Source organism: Molothrus aeneus, chromosome 2 (assembly GCF_037042795.1).
Source record: "Molothrus aeneus isolate 106 chromosome 2, BPBGC_Maene_1.0, whole genome shotgun sequence".
Classification (NCBI taxonomy): Eukaryota; Metazoa; Chordata; class Aves; order Passeriformes; family Icteridae; genus Molothrus; species Molothrus aeneus.
The window spans coordinates 48,453,960-48,470,071 of NC_089647.1; the positions used below are offsets into that span (position 1 = coordinate 48,453,960).

A 16,112-nucleotide genomic window follows, 5' to 3' on the forward strand; every position below is an offset into this window, starting at 1 on the left:
AATTGAAGTAAATGTCCTATGCTGAGTTGGAAATATGGTTGAAGGATGGAAGCAGAGAGTACTTTTGGTTACTTTCTCAGGTGGAGAAAAGTTAGCAAATCTCTCTCCCAGAAATGTTTGGGCTTACTTATGTTGTTTTATGCAACAATCTTTGATTTTCATTAACGATCCAGAAAAGGGAATGCACACAGAATGATACTTTCAGTATGTTAAACTCTTTCAGGTAATCAGATGCTGGTGTAAAGAAATCCAGAAGGCCTCACAAAATGGGGTGGGTAAAAAGATAGGTTTTGAGAAGTAGATCAGTGTAAGGTAAAGCATAGAATTACCTGTCAAACCTGGAAGTCTAAGTTCATGGAATCTTGAAGTTGCTGATGTCAGCTCTCTGAAATCTTTGACTGAAACTGCAACAGCAACCAAAAAAAAAAACAAAACAACAAAAAACAAAAAAAAAAACACAAAAAAACAAACAACAACAACAAAAAAAACCCCCAAAACACCAAACCCTAAACTACAGAGATGTAAGGTGTCATCAGGAATAGTACTGAGAGCAAGACAGAAGACAGTTTGACAGTTTGCTGCTCTGAGAGAAATCTCAATGTACTCCTATCTTGAGTACAGTGCACAGTTCTGATCTGCAAGGACACAACAATTTAAAGAATTAATTTAGAAAGATAACTAAAATGATTCAAGGGGAGAGATTGTCAATCTGATAAAGTAGGGACTAACAGACCCTTGTCACTGCAGTCTTCTGTTTTCACACAATGTTTTTACAGACAGAAGGCTGTGAGAAGAATACTGCTGTGTAAGGGTGTTCTTTGACTATGTTCATCATTGTCACTCAAACACTGAGATGTGGAAATTGTCTTCAGCACACACAATCTGGAGCACAAGTCTTCTGGGGAGCAAGTGAAGGAGCTGGGGTTGTTTAGTCTGGGCAAAAGGAGGCTGTGGGGGTCTTATTGCTCTCTATAGCTGCCTGAAAGGAGGTTGTAGTAAAGAGAGGATCACTCTCTTCTTCCAAGTAACAAGTATCAGGAAAAGTGGAAATGGCTTCAAGTTGTGCCAGTGGAGGTTTAGAATATTAGGAAAAATTTCTTCACTGAAAGGGTGGTCAAGCACTGGAACAGGCTGATCCAGGGAAGTAGTGGTGTGAGCATCCCTAGAGGTATTTAGAAGACATGTAAATGTGGCACTTGGGGGCATAGTTTAGTGGTGGACTTGGCAGGGCTGAGTCAATGGTTGAACACAGAGATCTTGAAGGTGTTCTTCAACCTTAAATGATTCTATGTGTAAAAGATCTGGACTTGAAAGTTCTGTGGCACTGACATTCCTTATATGTCCTACTGCAAGCAAAATATTTACTTTGCACAAATATTTTAAATCTTTCTCAAATACACAGTTTCTGCAAGTAACACAACTTGCCTGTACTTCCAGGAGGTGGCAAATCCCCTAAAATTTAGCTGCTTAGAGTCACCAGCTCCATGAGAGATGCAACATTTCTCGTGGGGAAAGGCTGAACCTGCTCCCGGGACACAGCCAGGGCTGACACCGCTTGAACTGTGCAACGGTGGGACCGCATGGAAACGCACGGGTGCGTGTTGCCCTCTCCCGTAGGCAGAGCGCCGGTTCCCGGCACTTTCCGAGGCGGTGAGCGCGGGTGAGCGAGCGGCGGCGGCGGACGGGCTCCCTCCGCAGGGCCACTGCGGAACAGACACAGGGTGGGATAAGGACGAGTGAGGAGCCCCCTCTGAAAAGCCGATACCAATGTCGTGAAGGGTCTCGGCGCAGGAGGGAAACAAGGGCGGAGCGTGCCGGGGGAGGTCCCGTTATTCAGCGCCCTGTCCCGCTCCGAGGGGCGTCCGCCGCTCCTGGCGTCCTGATCGGCGCTGGAAGTGGTGCTGCTGTGACCTGTTCCATCAGAAAAACGGAGCATCTCAGCGCCCTGGTACTTTCACAGTCATACGCTGGGTTTTGCAATTTCAATAGCAGTGTTAGGAGAGTTCAAAAAGTGTTTCGGTTTTCTGCTGCTTTGTAAATATCCCTGCACACATCTGCAAGTGCTCCACTGGGAAAGGATGTGTTCCCCAACCTAAGGCTTTAATAGTTGGTGAGCCCAGGTAGACAGCAATGGGGGGATTGAGGGGAAATTGTTCAACCTGCATCAAAAAGTTATATCTTGACTCCAAGTCCAGGATGCTTCCCAATATAAAATTGTCAGACAAACCTTCCTCTCTTTTATGTCTCTACTTTTTTTCTTTTTCTTTTTTTCCTAGAAGGAGTGGACTAAATATAAGTCACTGGGGAAAAAAATACAAACAAGGGGAGTTTCGAGGGTTGAAAAGTGATTTGTATGTAATAGTTCTGGTTGGGCTGAGGAAGTCTGCATTAGACAATGAGGTAGTTTAGCACTGAATGAAGATAAGGCATGCTCGGTACAATGTACTAGCAAGTTCAGAAAGCCTGAGGGGACCTTCTGAAAGATTTAAATCACTAGTTACAATGTATTGGCTAACAGTCTGTCAAAGTGTTTTTCTCACACTGGACAAAGCCCAGGGTATATTTCAGCAGATCTGTTGAGTGTGATTTGTGTTTTTTGGACCATAATCTTCTAAACACTTACATGCTGTCCGGATGCGTCAGGAGAAAGGTCTTCTTCCAGAGGGTGGTTGGGCCATGGAACAGGCTCCCCAGGGAAGTGGTCACAGCACCCAGCCTGCCAGAGCTCAAGAAGAGTTTGGACAATGCTCTCTGGCACATGGTGTGACTCTTGGGGATGGTGCTGTGCAGGGCCAGGTGTTGGACTCGATGATCCTCATGGGTTCTTTTCAACTTAATCTATGATTCTACAATAAATGAAGCCTTTTAGCTATAGTGGCGAGAAGAAGCCACACTGCTTTTCTGTTTGCGTTTTCCCGTAAGGACACCCCTCAAACTCTTACACTTGCTGAAGCAAGAGCAAAGGGCTAGATGAGTGACTTACACTACTTTTTCTGCTCTTTCTCCACTTTATTCCTTATTTTTTCACAACAATCCTTTAGTGATTCGTCGTTTTGGGGAAGCGCTCGTCCCAGCCGCCCACAGAGCGCTCATCAGCGGGGGTCGGCCCGGGCCCACCCTCAGCCCCAGCCGGGCCGGGCCGGGCCGGGCCATGGGTGCTGCCCGCGCGGGCCGGCAGGGGGCGCTGCTGCCCCGCGCTGGCCGCGCTCGCTCCCCTCGGCGCTTCCATTGGAGCAGCCGGAGACGAGTTGGCGCCATTTTGAAGCCGGCAGGGGGACCGGGGCGAGCTGCGGAAGGGGAGGGGGCTGGCGGCGATTGGCTGCGGCGGCGGCGGCGGCAGCGCCTCTCCGAGCCCGGAGCGGCGGCAGCACGGAGCGGACCCGCCTGCGACCAGCGAGGCGAGGCGGCTGCGGCGGGGTAAGGAGCGCGGCACCTCGGCCGCGGATACCCCCACCCCGTCCCCGCTCCATTTTCTCTTCCCGGGGGCTTGAGGGGCGCCCGCCCGGACCGAGCTCCGCGGCCAGCGCTGGAGGAGGACGGGGAGTAGACGGGGAGCGGGAGGGCAGAGCTCCCCCCGGCCCGTGGTGAAGCTCCCCCTTCCCATCCCCCTCGCCCCTCCGCGGGGCTGCTCCCCTCCCCCCTTTTCCGTGGCCGCCGTCAAATACTAAATTTTCCCCCCCTCCTGCCCTGCACCCCGGGCGATGGGGTGACCTTGGCTGGGGTGCGCGGGGGCCCGGGAGTCACCCCCTCGCCCCGGTGGCCCGGCGGGCGGTGTCGCGCCCAGCGCTGGTGGCTCCTCGCGGCGCGAAGTGGCGGGGAGGGGGGGCGGGGAGGCTGCTCGCCCGTGGCTATGAGTGAGTGAGTGAGTGAGTGATCGCGGCTTCCCGGGTGTCCCTTTCCTCCCTGCCCCGGGTGTCCCCTCCCTCGCTGCCTGCCCCGGGCAGCCGGCCCGGTCCCCGCTCCGCGGGGCAGCACAGGGCTCCCGCCGCCCCGCGCCTGCTGCCCGGGCTGAGCGCGGGGACATCCCCGTCCCCTCCCCGCCCGCTTCGCTCTCTCCACGCCGCACTTCACAGCGCTCCTCAGCGGGAAGAGACCGCGGTGTGCTGGGTCCCTACTTGTGTGCGAGCACGGTTCTTTCATGCTGGCTTAGCTTTTTTTTTTTTTTTGCCCCCTTCCTTTCCTCCTCTTTCTTTTCCCCTCCTACTTTGCATCAGGCTCTGTTAGAAAGCGCTCGAGAAGGGAGGACGGGAGGGAGCTGGGGGGGGGGGGGGGGGGGGGCGGGCGGTTGCCGCCGCCTGGTAGATGGAAAACTATGAATTTTACATCTGAATTGCCAGATGGAGAATGGTTAATTTATAGGTTATGTGTTGTTTACGTTGAGAGCCTCCGGTCAGGAATTTAGGTCCGTAACTTCATCCTGCTGCAAATAAATCACTATCTGTTCTTTAAAACAAATCAACAATTAATGACGGTGAACAGTCCTGGAAAATTAAACTGCAGCAGACTAGTTCCTACAGAGCTGGATTTTGTCTTGCAAGCCTTATTCCGACTTTTGTGCTTGCTTGCTGCGCGGTTGCTTTCTGAGGGCTGTGATTATTTAGTTAGGCGTTGTGTTTTCCCATTTAACACAACTGCTGAAGCGTTCTCGTGTTGGTCTTTGTTTTGTGCTTGCCGGGTAGGTGCTTTGGCTGTAATTGATTTCTCTTCGCTGGGGATGGAGTAGAACGGGCGTTGAAAATTTGAGTGGCTTTATAGTTGAAAATGAGTGTCAAATCACGTTTTGGGAAGGGAGTAAGATGACATGCATTCTTTCAGGTTTTACCCTTTCACACTAGTGGAGTTCAGTTTTCGAGTGGTAAAAATTTTGCCTGGTACGTTTTGTATGTAGTACAGATATGCTAGATATTATACTGTGTAAAGTAAGTCCTCAAAAAGAAGCGAAAGAGCTGAATGTATGCCATGCTCAGAGCACCTGAAAGAAGACTGGCAGTGACAGGCCATCAGGTAAGGTGGTTTAGCACAGGTGTGTGTATCGTGTTCATCACAGCCTTTGAAACGGTGCACTGCTGGAGGAAGTAGTTTAGTACTTCGGCACTTGCGTGACATCTTGTGTCTATGTCTGAAGCAAGGTTGAAATTAATTATTGTAGGGTTAGGGTGGGGGGTACGATGTGTCTGGGTGGGGTGTGGTGTTTTGTTTGGGATTTTTTATATAGATACTATAATGGAGTATTTGCCTATGTGTTTATTGCATCCGCTTTACTAGTTAGTATACAGACTGGATAAACCATGGTTCAGTTTTTGACAAAACAACTAGATAAATTAAAATGGAAAAATGATATGTTTAGCACTTGTATGCAACTTCTTTTTTGTCTTGTAAATAATGAATTTAGACTTTATCTAACATGCTTACCTATGGACTGAAGAGTAAGTCACCTAAGTCGTTATTAAGCTGTAATTAACCATATAAAAGCCAACAGTCATTGCTAGCATTTGGAAAAGCACAGTAATGAAATATGGGCATAACCTCAGGCATTATCCATTTTTGTCTGTAGAACAGGAGGTTCTGTTACCTCCTGTAAATTGGGAGAGATGCATTTTCTTTTGGGATATGTTGCTCTCTACCAGGCTTTCAGGTTATGCCTTTTTCCTCTCTTCCTTCAGTCACACAATTTATAGCCTTAGAGAAGAGGGTGTATGTGTCTGTATGGGTATGAGTCTTCTGGTTAAGTAAAGGATTTTCATTTAAAAGTGTTTGGTGTTAATGGTTTTTATTTCTTTAAACCTGAATTGGGAGAAGTGATAAGGACTACTTGTTGCACAAAGGAGAATTTTCATGGGAGCAACAAATAAGAAAATGTGAAGCTGAACAGTAAAAGCATGCAAAATTGGTGATGGAGGGAAAATGTGATACTTCAACTCATTATTTTCCCCTATCAGTTTCACTGTAATATCCCTATCCCTTTATATTGCTTGCCCCAAATATTATGCCAAGAAAGAGGAGGGTATGTCTTTCCTACTGCCTTTAGAGAAGTTCCTTTTTAGAATCAAAAAGTAGTTCTGATATGTGGAATATTATCTTACCACTTGTCAGTATCATTCTTCTTTTATCAGATACCTAAAGTAATGGTGTTTTTACTCTTAGCACAAAATGTCAATACTGCAACCTGAAATAATCTTTGGACAGACTAAGAGAATATTGGAGGATTTCAGTCAATTCTGAAACTAGGTGGTAAGGGAAAACTGAGGAAAGTTTTTAAAAGGTGTCTTAGTGTGATAGTGCTTGGTGGTGAAGTATGTTAATTTTCCAGTTCTGTAGACCCTCTGGATGGTCTGAACAGCACTGACAGATCTGGGAAGGAGTCAAGGCTTTTAAAGAATTGTAAAATATATGCTTTTAAAAAAGAGAATATTTTCTTTCCCTTAGAGATTGAACATCTAAAAGTCAAGGCCATGCATGTATGTTAATTACATACCTCTTGCTTTTCCATTGGTAGCCCCTTCAGTTGAATGTAGTCCTGTAGAAAAGCTGAGGTGTTTTTTAATCTGCTTTGCTCTGTTACTAAGAACAGAACTTAATAGAGTTCTGTAAAGTAAAAATGAGAAAAAATTATGAAAAGGGAAGCGTATGAATGAAAATTAACTTTGTTGTTTTAGGAAGTTAGTGGTTTGTTTCAAAACCTCTTTGGAACATTAAGGATTCCACAATAAAAAAAGCTGTTTATGTGAATATTTGCTGTAACAAGTCCAACTTGAAAGAATTCAATGAAATACAAGTAATATATTCATTTCTGAGAATCCAGATGTTAACACATCCATTCTTTTTAAAGGTTGTTACTGTCTGTCTCAGTGTATACTGCTTTTCAACCTTTTCTAAAGTGTGAAGAAGTCCCTGAAGTAGGTTCTGAGGATTAAGGCCTCTATTACTTTGTCCCTGTCTGTGGAATTTACTCTTTTGCATCCAACCCCAAGCACTGGAAAAACATTCTGCTTGTTTAATAGTGCCTGATCTTTGGTTCTATTTTTTCAGCTCACAACAACTTGGGTATTAATATGCTTCAAGAAATAATAATAAAAAAGTGCCATACCTCATTGGGAACAGATGGGGATGTTTGTACTAATCATCTTGTGTCTGTCACCATTTATACAGGAGTACCGTAACCAGGGATCAGGACCCCATCTGGGGTTTTCTAATTCAGACCCTGTTCTTTAAAGATAGTTCCAGACAATACTAACTGTGTGTACTTTTCTCTGACTTAATTAGGAATCCTGGTAAATGTTTCTGCTGTTGAAATGAGATGCTTTGCTTTCATGCTTTTTAATGGACAAAAAAGACATGAAGTTAGAAGTCAAAAATGTTATTGTCTTAATTGCTTCCAGTGTAGTAACCTAAACTACAAATTCATAGAATATTGAATGGCCTGGGTTGAAAGGGACCTTGAAGATTATATAGTTTCAACTGCCCTGCCATGGACAGGGAACCTTCCACTAGACCAGATTGCTCAGGGCCCTGTCCTTAAACTCTTCTGGGGATGGGCATCCACAAACTTTGTGGGAAGTCTTTTATACTGTCTCTCTACCCTCAGAGTAGACTTTTCCTTAATATCTAATCTAAACCTACTCTCAGTTTGGAGCCAATCCCTTCTGTCCTGTCACTACATGCTCTTGTGAAAAGTCCATCCATCTTTCTTGTAGGCTCCCTTCATGCACTGGAAGGTCACAATTAGGTCAGCCTGAAGTCTTCTCTTCTTCAGGTTGAACAATCTCAATTCTCTCAACCTCTCCTCATAGGAGAGGTGGTCCATACCTGTAATCAACTTTCTGGCCCTCCTCTGGATTTGCTGCCTGATGTCCTTCCTGTGCTTGGGGACAGGAGTCTGTGGCTCTTTTAAAGAGTATTTGATTCATGTAAAATGTGATAACTTAGGAAGTGACTTTGAGAAGGTGAGTTCTTCTGCCAAAGCAGAAAGGTTGTCTCTGAGACATCCCAATAGATCCACACAGTAGCTCGCTTCAGTGTCAAAACCCTTCATTCTGAAAGTCTTAGAAAGAAAGGGAACCAATAAAAAACTACTGAAAGGAAAAAAACAACCAGCCAAAAACCTAAGTTACTCACAGTAAGTAGAAACATACTGCTTGTGAGGAAGTCCTGAAAAAAATGAAAATCAAAACTTCATGTATGTAATCTTTGGGCCACCTTGAGTTTGACTGTTCACTTCTGTTATTACTGCCTTGTTACTTAGATGTACATTCCAATGAAGGCAATCAGATTTCTACGAAATCTTTGTCACCACATATGTTAGGTTTTTTTTTTAAACAAAAAATACTTGAATTGTTGCAGAGGACGCTTCGTGGAAACTTGTAATTACATTTAGGGTTTTTTTTTTTGTTAGTTTTTCTGCATCTGCCTATGTCAAATTTCAAGGACTTTTCTTGGGGGAAATGTACAGAAATGCTAGGCAGCTTGCCATTAGGTGTGATATTTTCTCTGATAATTTTCTTGATTTTGTTACTTGGCAGCTCAGGATGTAGCATTATGTGTAGTTTCTGAACACAGAAACAAAGCGTATGGAAGTAACTGTAGCTTTTTGTGTCATCACTTTGTGAAAACTTTTGTGAGGGACTATGTATGTGGACAGTCCAAGTGCCACCCAGTGCTTTTCAAAAATCTAAGTGAGACAAATTCACTTAATGCATGGTACAAAATAAAGTCTACATTTGCTATTCTTCCTTTGAGTATGAACTGGTCAGAATAAGGCTGTAACTTTTGCTTTCCTGGGTTTTCAAAATGGAAGAAAGAATAAATAAGCCAATGATAAACTCTTCAAAAGAGTTGTGAGGAAGTTTTTCAGAGGGACAAAAAACAGGAGATGCATTTTGTCTTCCATTTGCCCAGCGTGGATCATGCAGTTTGTAATTCCTTCAGTTACAGAAATGCATTCAAGAACTAAGAAAAAAGATTTTGATGCATGTACAATTTTGGGGAATAAATATTCTGCACTTTTTAAAAATGACTGGCTGATCTGTACTTTGAGAATGTGAAATACTTTAAAAGTTTTCCACAAAGTTACAAATGTTGCCTGTAGTAAGTTCTCCATTAGTTTGTCCATACTGTATAAATATGACATACATATAAAAGCACATTTAAAGTAACTTTTTATTTTGTAATGGGCCATTGCCCCCTGAAGCTTCTGTATTACATACAAAAAAGCTTTAAAACAATATTAAAATTGCAAATTCTTTTTTAAAATGGTAAACAGTTTAAATTAATTTTTGTCCTTCTAAGTATATGTTATGGTAGTCTTCAGTTATAATGTGGGGTATTTTCAAACCACTGTATTTAAGAATTAGAACTACATATCAAAGTCAGAGCACATATTTTCCAAAAGCTCAAAAATGTAAAATGAATTGACAGGGGACTGTGGGAAGGGAGAAGCATATCTAGTAATTTGAATGATTGAATGTCACTTTGGGATACTGGAATTCATTCCTTCTGTCAGTTTCTTGTGATCCCAGGCAAGTCTGTTTAAACCAAACTTCCCACAAGAGCTTATTAGTAGTGCATTGATTTCCTGGGAGACAGGCTCTAGACCCGGACTACTTCTGCTTGGCTCAACAGATGCTTTAGTTTTAGATGCAGCACTGGATAAATTGGCATACTTTTAAAAGTTGTGTCCTAAATTCCTGTATGGGCAAAATTGGTTGCTAGTTCTTAAACTTCAGTCTGTATCTTGGGTTAGTAATCTATGAAACGAGACAAATACTTATTTTTATGAAAAATCAGTTAAAGTGTTGCAAAATCAAGTTAATTTTTATGGCACGCTAACATATTACATCCGTGAACCCTTACAAAAGCCCAGTAAGAAATTAAGTCTCTTCAGAGTGTGGCTTAAATAGAATGTAATAAGGGACACACATAACATTATAAGGAGAAAAGTTGAATAGCTTCTTTGCTTTGAATGAAAAAGAAATCCTGTGATGTGGAAAAAAGTAGTGAAGGATCAGGTATATCAGCTCCTTTGTGTGTATTCTTTTTAATGTTGTATAAGAAACTTTATTTTCTGTTTCTTAACACTTTATAAATGATTTTACAACTATTTCTGTATTTTCATTCCTGTTTAATTGAATGTAGTAAACAAATTCACTGTATGGATGTGCTTCTGTCAGTCTTTAGGTTGTAGCCTTTAGCTTTGTATCTATGACTAATTGATGGAATGCTATTAGTAGCAATGAGTTTTTCTCTTTTAGCAGCTTTATGTGAGGTGAGATATGAGAGCTTTTCAGTGGATTCTTGCAAGTATTTGTTTTTGGTAGAAGGGCAGTGTAACCTGGTGTTTGCACACTGTATGCTCTGGAAAGGACTGAGATCTACTGGGGCTGCATTCCCCTCCTGCCAGCTGCAGCTGATCTTTCTACTCTGATCTCTCTTTAGGCACTTCCCTGCCTAGTTTGTCCTCAGACCTCTTGGGCTTCCAATCCTACACTGTTCAATGTACTCCCTCTCTCACCTTCTTCAACATGTCATAGGCTTTACAGGATCATAGAATAGAAAAGGTTGGAAGGGACCACTGGAGATCACCTTGTCCAGCCCCCTGGCTCCAACAGTGTCCCTGAGAGCACATTACTTGGGACTGTGTCCTGATGGCTTTTGAATGTCTCTGGGGAAGGAGACTTCACATCTTGTCTAGGGAGCCTGTTTCAGTGCTCAGTCATCCCTATGGAAAAGGAGTTCTTCATCTTCAGATGGAACTTTGTGCATCAGTTTCTGCCCATTGCCTCGTCCTATTGCTCAGCACCACAACAAAGAGCCTGGCTCCATCCTGTTGATGCCCTCCCTTCAGGTGTTTATGTACATTGTGCATTTTAGGAACCTCAAGGCTAATACGGTATGTCAGTTGTGATGTATGGGGATGGGGTTTTGTTTGTTTGGGAGTTTTTGTGTGTTTTGTTTCTATTTTTCCCCTTTTTCTTCCCTTTCTCATTAACTTTGCTTCTTAGTTGAATGCCTTTCCTGTAACCCCTAAACTTTCTAGTCCCTTTGTCTGATAGAGTCTGTTGGTCTCTCTTAGTAGAAGTGTGTCCAAACCTCAGCTGTTTCTCTGGTAAGCTGTGCTTTTTGTCTTAATTAAGACAGACTGCTCTTGAACTGAGAATCTGGCTGAGGTGTGAACAAATCCAGCTTTCTGTGTTAAAGAAACAGCAACATCTGGCTGTAAGCAGACAGGTGGATTAGAGATGGATTCAGCTGTCAGCAGGATTTACCAGATGTGTTTGTTAGTCTGGTTTGGCTATGTGAACCTTCTAACTTCAGGGGAATAAGGAGAGAGCAATGAGCAGTTCTTGTGTGTGCATGAAAAGTTCTTGTACCTTTAAGTAATAGGTAGAAACTCTCTGAACTGTTGTATCATGACTGTATGCTTACAGTCATAGTGCAAGCAGCTATATCTCTTTATTAATAATTTAAAACTTCCCCCTTTTACTTGAAAACCTTGTTCTTTTAAAATGAATAAGCATTTGTTTCCTATAGGTGTTACTTGTGTCCTAGTGGTTGCTATTTATGGAACACAATTCAGTGGGGAGTGTATATAATTTTTCATCATTGTTTTTGATTTGATTTTTTGTTAATGCTCTCCTGGGTAGAAGGAGAGGTCTTCTTGGGGAGTGGATTACAGGGTACTGTGAGGCAGTGATCCAGTCTGTAAAATGTGGTCCATGTCCTTACTGCACATCAGCACAGATCTGAGCCTGACAGAAGCACGGCCCACACAGTGGTGCACGCCACGAGTTTGTCTGTCATTGTGCAGCAAATGTAGAACTGCAGAAATTCTCAAGCTGGAAGGAACTCATAAGGGTCATTAAGTCCAACTCCCTGCTCCACACAGGACTCCCTAAAACTAAATCATATAATTAAGAGTGATGTCCAGACACTTCTTGAACTCTGATAGGGGTGACTGTTCACCTGTCAGTGAAGAACCTTTTCCTAAAGTCTATCTGAACCTCCTCTGATGCAACTTCATTTCATCTCCTTGTGTCCTACTGTGAGTGATGACCTGCAACTGAAGAATAACTAAATATTAAACAGAAAACAAACCAGAGTTTGTAAGTTTACTATCAAGAAAGTTGACATAGCTGTACATATGTTCCTGTTTATATAAAAAACAGGACTAAAATGTACTAGTGTATTTAAATTTCTGAAAGTGGGATACAAAGAAGATAGAGACTCCACTCAGTGGTGCCCAGTAATAGATCCAGAGGCAACTGGAACACAAGAGATTCATTCTGAATGCTTTCACCATGACAGTGGTGAAGAACCAGCACAGGTTGCTCTGGACATTTGCAGGGTCACCATCCTGGGAGATCTTCAAAAGCTGTCTGCATGCACTCCTTGGCAAACTGGTTTTAGGCAACCTTTTTTCAGCAGGGAGATTCAACCAGGTCATCTCCAGAGTTTCAGCCATTCTGTGAACACTCAACCCTATTCGACCCCATAGGGCTAAATAATTGTAAGGGATGAATAATTGTATTAGAAAAAGTTACAGGAGTCAATGTATTATTGGCAGAGAAGTTACATGTTGGTTGAGTTTTGAGGTAGGTGTCAAAGGTAAGTTAAGACTTAAGTTTTAAAAGAATCTTCAGCTTTTTTTTTTTAGTGATCTTTTTGATACATCCATATATGACAGTAGGCGACTAGGTTGCGAAACTGTTGCTGGTCCTGGTGGTCTTACAATGAACTTCGTTCACCTGATTGTAATATGTCTTCATTTAATTTGTACTTTGTGATCAGTTATGGGTTCTTTCTCTGTCTTTGGGGACACAGTTCTTTTTTTCAGTCTGTTTTTCTGTCACAGTTTTGCAAAAAGCAAAATGTTTTAGCTGGGACTGATCTGATAGAAGCCATCTGGGTAGACAACTTCTATTTGTAAAATACCCAGATGAATGTGGTTTTGGTACTAAGATTGCTATATGCAGTTATAATATAATGTCTGTTGATAATTCATGTTGATTAGGAGTGGATGCACTGTTGTATAGAACAACATCGAACTTTGCAGTTGAATACCCATGCTTTTTTTAGGTCTTACAGTTCAATCCATCCCACTAGCATTCTTTGTGTGATCTTTAGTAATTCTGTATCAAATAATTTGCAGTGGGATGTAAAGCATATAATTTTGTATTTTTTTTAACATTATATGCAAAGTTAGGAATGGAAGTGCATCTCGTTTAGGTATAGAAATTCTGACTTGTTACAAAAGCAACTTTGTCTTGGTTGACCATTGTGAAGTTTTACATAATGTCATTTTGCTTCTGTGATAGCTTACTAGTATTTTTTAAAATTTCATTTCAGTTGCTTATTTTATTTTTGGTATTTTGTTTTGGTTTTTTAATATTCTTAGTGTTGGGGGTTTTTTCCTTGGGGGCTGCATTTGTTTAATTTTAATTTTTACCAAAAAACCCCAAAACAAAAAACAACAGTTTCATGGTATGACTCAATAAGACACTTTTAGCCAAATAAATGGTACACTAAAATAATACCAAGTTTGTTTCCTCCCAAGGGGTAACACAGAGGTTAAACTTGATTTGTGCCTGATGTAGTTGTCTTCTGCTTCCTGTTACGTTCTCCTTATTTTCCTCATGGCTTCCATGCCATTCTTGCATGTTTTTTTTTTCTCTGCTTGTGTGAGTACTACAGCTGTTAATCATTTGAAATTATGTATTGCAAGGTATCTGAGATTTCTATGACTGTTTTTTGAAAATAGTTAATGTAAAGAAAAATAGTAATTCCTGCCTCTTTTCCCCCATTCTTTTCTAGCAGCTGGAGGAAGGAAACAAATAATTCCTGCTTACTAAATCTTAAAGTAACTTCCCTGGTAAAAGACAGCTGTGTCAATATTATGACCATAAGCCATTACATCCATAATATTCTGGAATTTTGATACATAGGCTGGTTGTCAGTTCTTCTCTTCTTTTAGAGTATCAGCCTAAGAACTTCTAGTGTTTCTGGTGATTCTGGAAAAAGAATGCTTTGTGGAGTTCATGGTCTGCTTTTCAAACATACCATATGAAAGCAAGGGGCTAATCTCTGCATATTGATCAAGTTGTATTGTATTTTATTTGGATATTTTGTTTCAGATATTGACAAGAAAGTAATTCTTAAATTTTAATATAAAAACTAGAAGTCTGCTTCTTGTGATCAGTTTTTCTTCATTAAGCTATTTATCTTTGACCTTTTGTCTTATGTGATTCATTTTCTTTGGATGGGATCTCCTGGTATTTGTGTGATTTATGGTGATTTCTGCCTCTTCTACTCACCCTCCTGGCAGTCTCTTGTCTCCTCTGTGCACGTGCTGCACATGTAATAGACTTCATGGGTGCTTCTCCTAGTTTCTACTATCTGGATGATAGGTGCTGGTGGCTGCACATAGTATTCCAAGCTAGTTCTTGCCAGTACCTTAAGATGGGTGTTAGCTGATAGAGTTTTGGGTTTGTGGGCATTGGTTTGTTTGTTTGTTTCACACGATGGGTCGGGTTGGAAGGGACCTGGTCCAAGCTCTCTGATCACAAGCAGGGTTGCCCTAGATCACATTGCACAGGATTGTATGCTTGAGTATCTTCACTGAGGAGAGGAGGTTCTTGAAGCACCTTGTCCTAGAATTAATGCTGAGTAGAAAAATCACCATGAGACTATAACCTAGGCATTGGCCCCTCTTTAGACTCCTGTTGTTTTCCCCTTACAGCTGACTTTTTTTTCAGAGTTAGTTTGTATATTCTTGTTTAGATGTTCATATGCAGTCTTTATATTTGCAAACATTTCTGTTGCTCTAAACTGTCAATGTTTTACTGAATGACAATATCATCCATCTCTGCATCCATCTGTCTATGATTTCCAATTTAATGCTTCTATAATAAATGATATCTGGTGCAAGGAAAGTGTGGATTGTTTTATCACAGATGAACCAAACATAAATTATCCCAGGGTAATATGATAAACCTGGAAGTTATGCATTTATCCCTGTTTCTGAAATTCTGACTTCAGTGTGAAGATTTTTTCTTAAACTCTCAAAATATTACTGATATCAAACTATCCTTTTGTGCACCTTTTGTGCACCTTTTATGGTAGTTTTATTACCCTTTTTTTTTGCTCTGCATTAGTAATGGGAGTGCTGCTTTTATTTCCTTGCAATGTACCTTAATTTTTAAAGTTAATTTAAATTGTTTAAATTGAAGGGTATTGCACCTTAATTTTTAAATACCTTTAAAAAACTTTGTGGTCCACAGAGGTTCATGAATTCTTGGATGGCACCCATGTGATTGCTTTGATTTGAAAATGTCGAGTTTGTAAGTGTAGACACAGTAACTTCTTATTAAAGATACCTGTTACCAGTTGTCACAGGAAAGTTTAACTGTCATTTCTCTGAAAATGGGTATTCAGCTGATTTTATAGGATACTCCAGTATCCTATATAGGATGCTTCAGTAACTTCTTTCTTTACAGTCATTACTATACAGCAGTACTTCCTTTTTGATTCTAGCTGCTGAAGTGCAATTTTTTTTGTTAAGCTTATTTACAGTGGATATCTCAGTTTGGTTTCAATTTTATCTTTATTTTTGTATTTCCTGGTCTCTGTGGTAGAACTGTCCTGTTTTGAGGGCTCTAATTACTACTTGCAACTTCACTAAGTGGTTGTTGGAGCTCACTTACTAGTATAAAAATGTTTCTTGCACCCCAGTCGTGGGTACAAAAGCTTAAAGCTTAATTTTGTTTCTTTGGCATGGACATTGTCTGTGACCCCCCCCCCCCCGTCTGAGTTATGTACACCACCAAATCACTTCTGTTTGAACACTCTGAGGACTGCTCATAGTTTGTCTCTTCTTAAGATTTTGTGTAGTATGCTTGAATAATGTGACCACCTAAGGAATGTTTTCCCTAGTACTTGGCTAACTGACAAATATATTGCAGATGTCTATTTTATTAAAATCATATTTAGTCAGCCTACACTCTTCTTTCTCTGTCAGATTCTTTTACTATTGCCTTCCAGTTTTTATCTTTGTAATTTCTTTTCCAGAAATAAACCATTTTAATTCTTACAGTCCCTTTTACTTAGTCTTGAGCAGAAAC

At 41.5% G+C, this 16,112-nt stretch overlaps 1 protein-coding gene across 3 annotated transcripts in view; it reads left to right on the forward strand.

The window, feature by feature from the left end:
* The first annotated feature begins 3,355 nt into the window (after positions 1-3,355).
* Positions 3,356-16,112, forward strand: part of PDS5B (PDS5 cohesin associated factor B) — a 99,721-nt gene continuing 86,964 nt past the window's right edge. For 2 of the 3 annotated variants that reach the window (XM_066544893.1, XM_066544895.1), the window contains exon 1: positions 3,366-3,417. The gene's annotated coding sequence lies outside the window, so the exon portion shown is untranslated. Of the gene's footprint in view, positions 3,418-16,112 lie in introns of all 3 variants that reach the window. The other variant, XM_066544896.1, reaches the window with a different exon arrangement.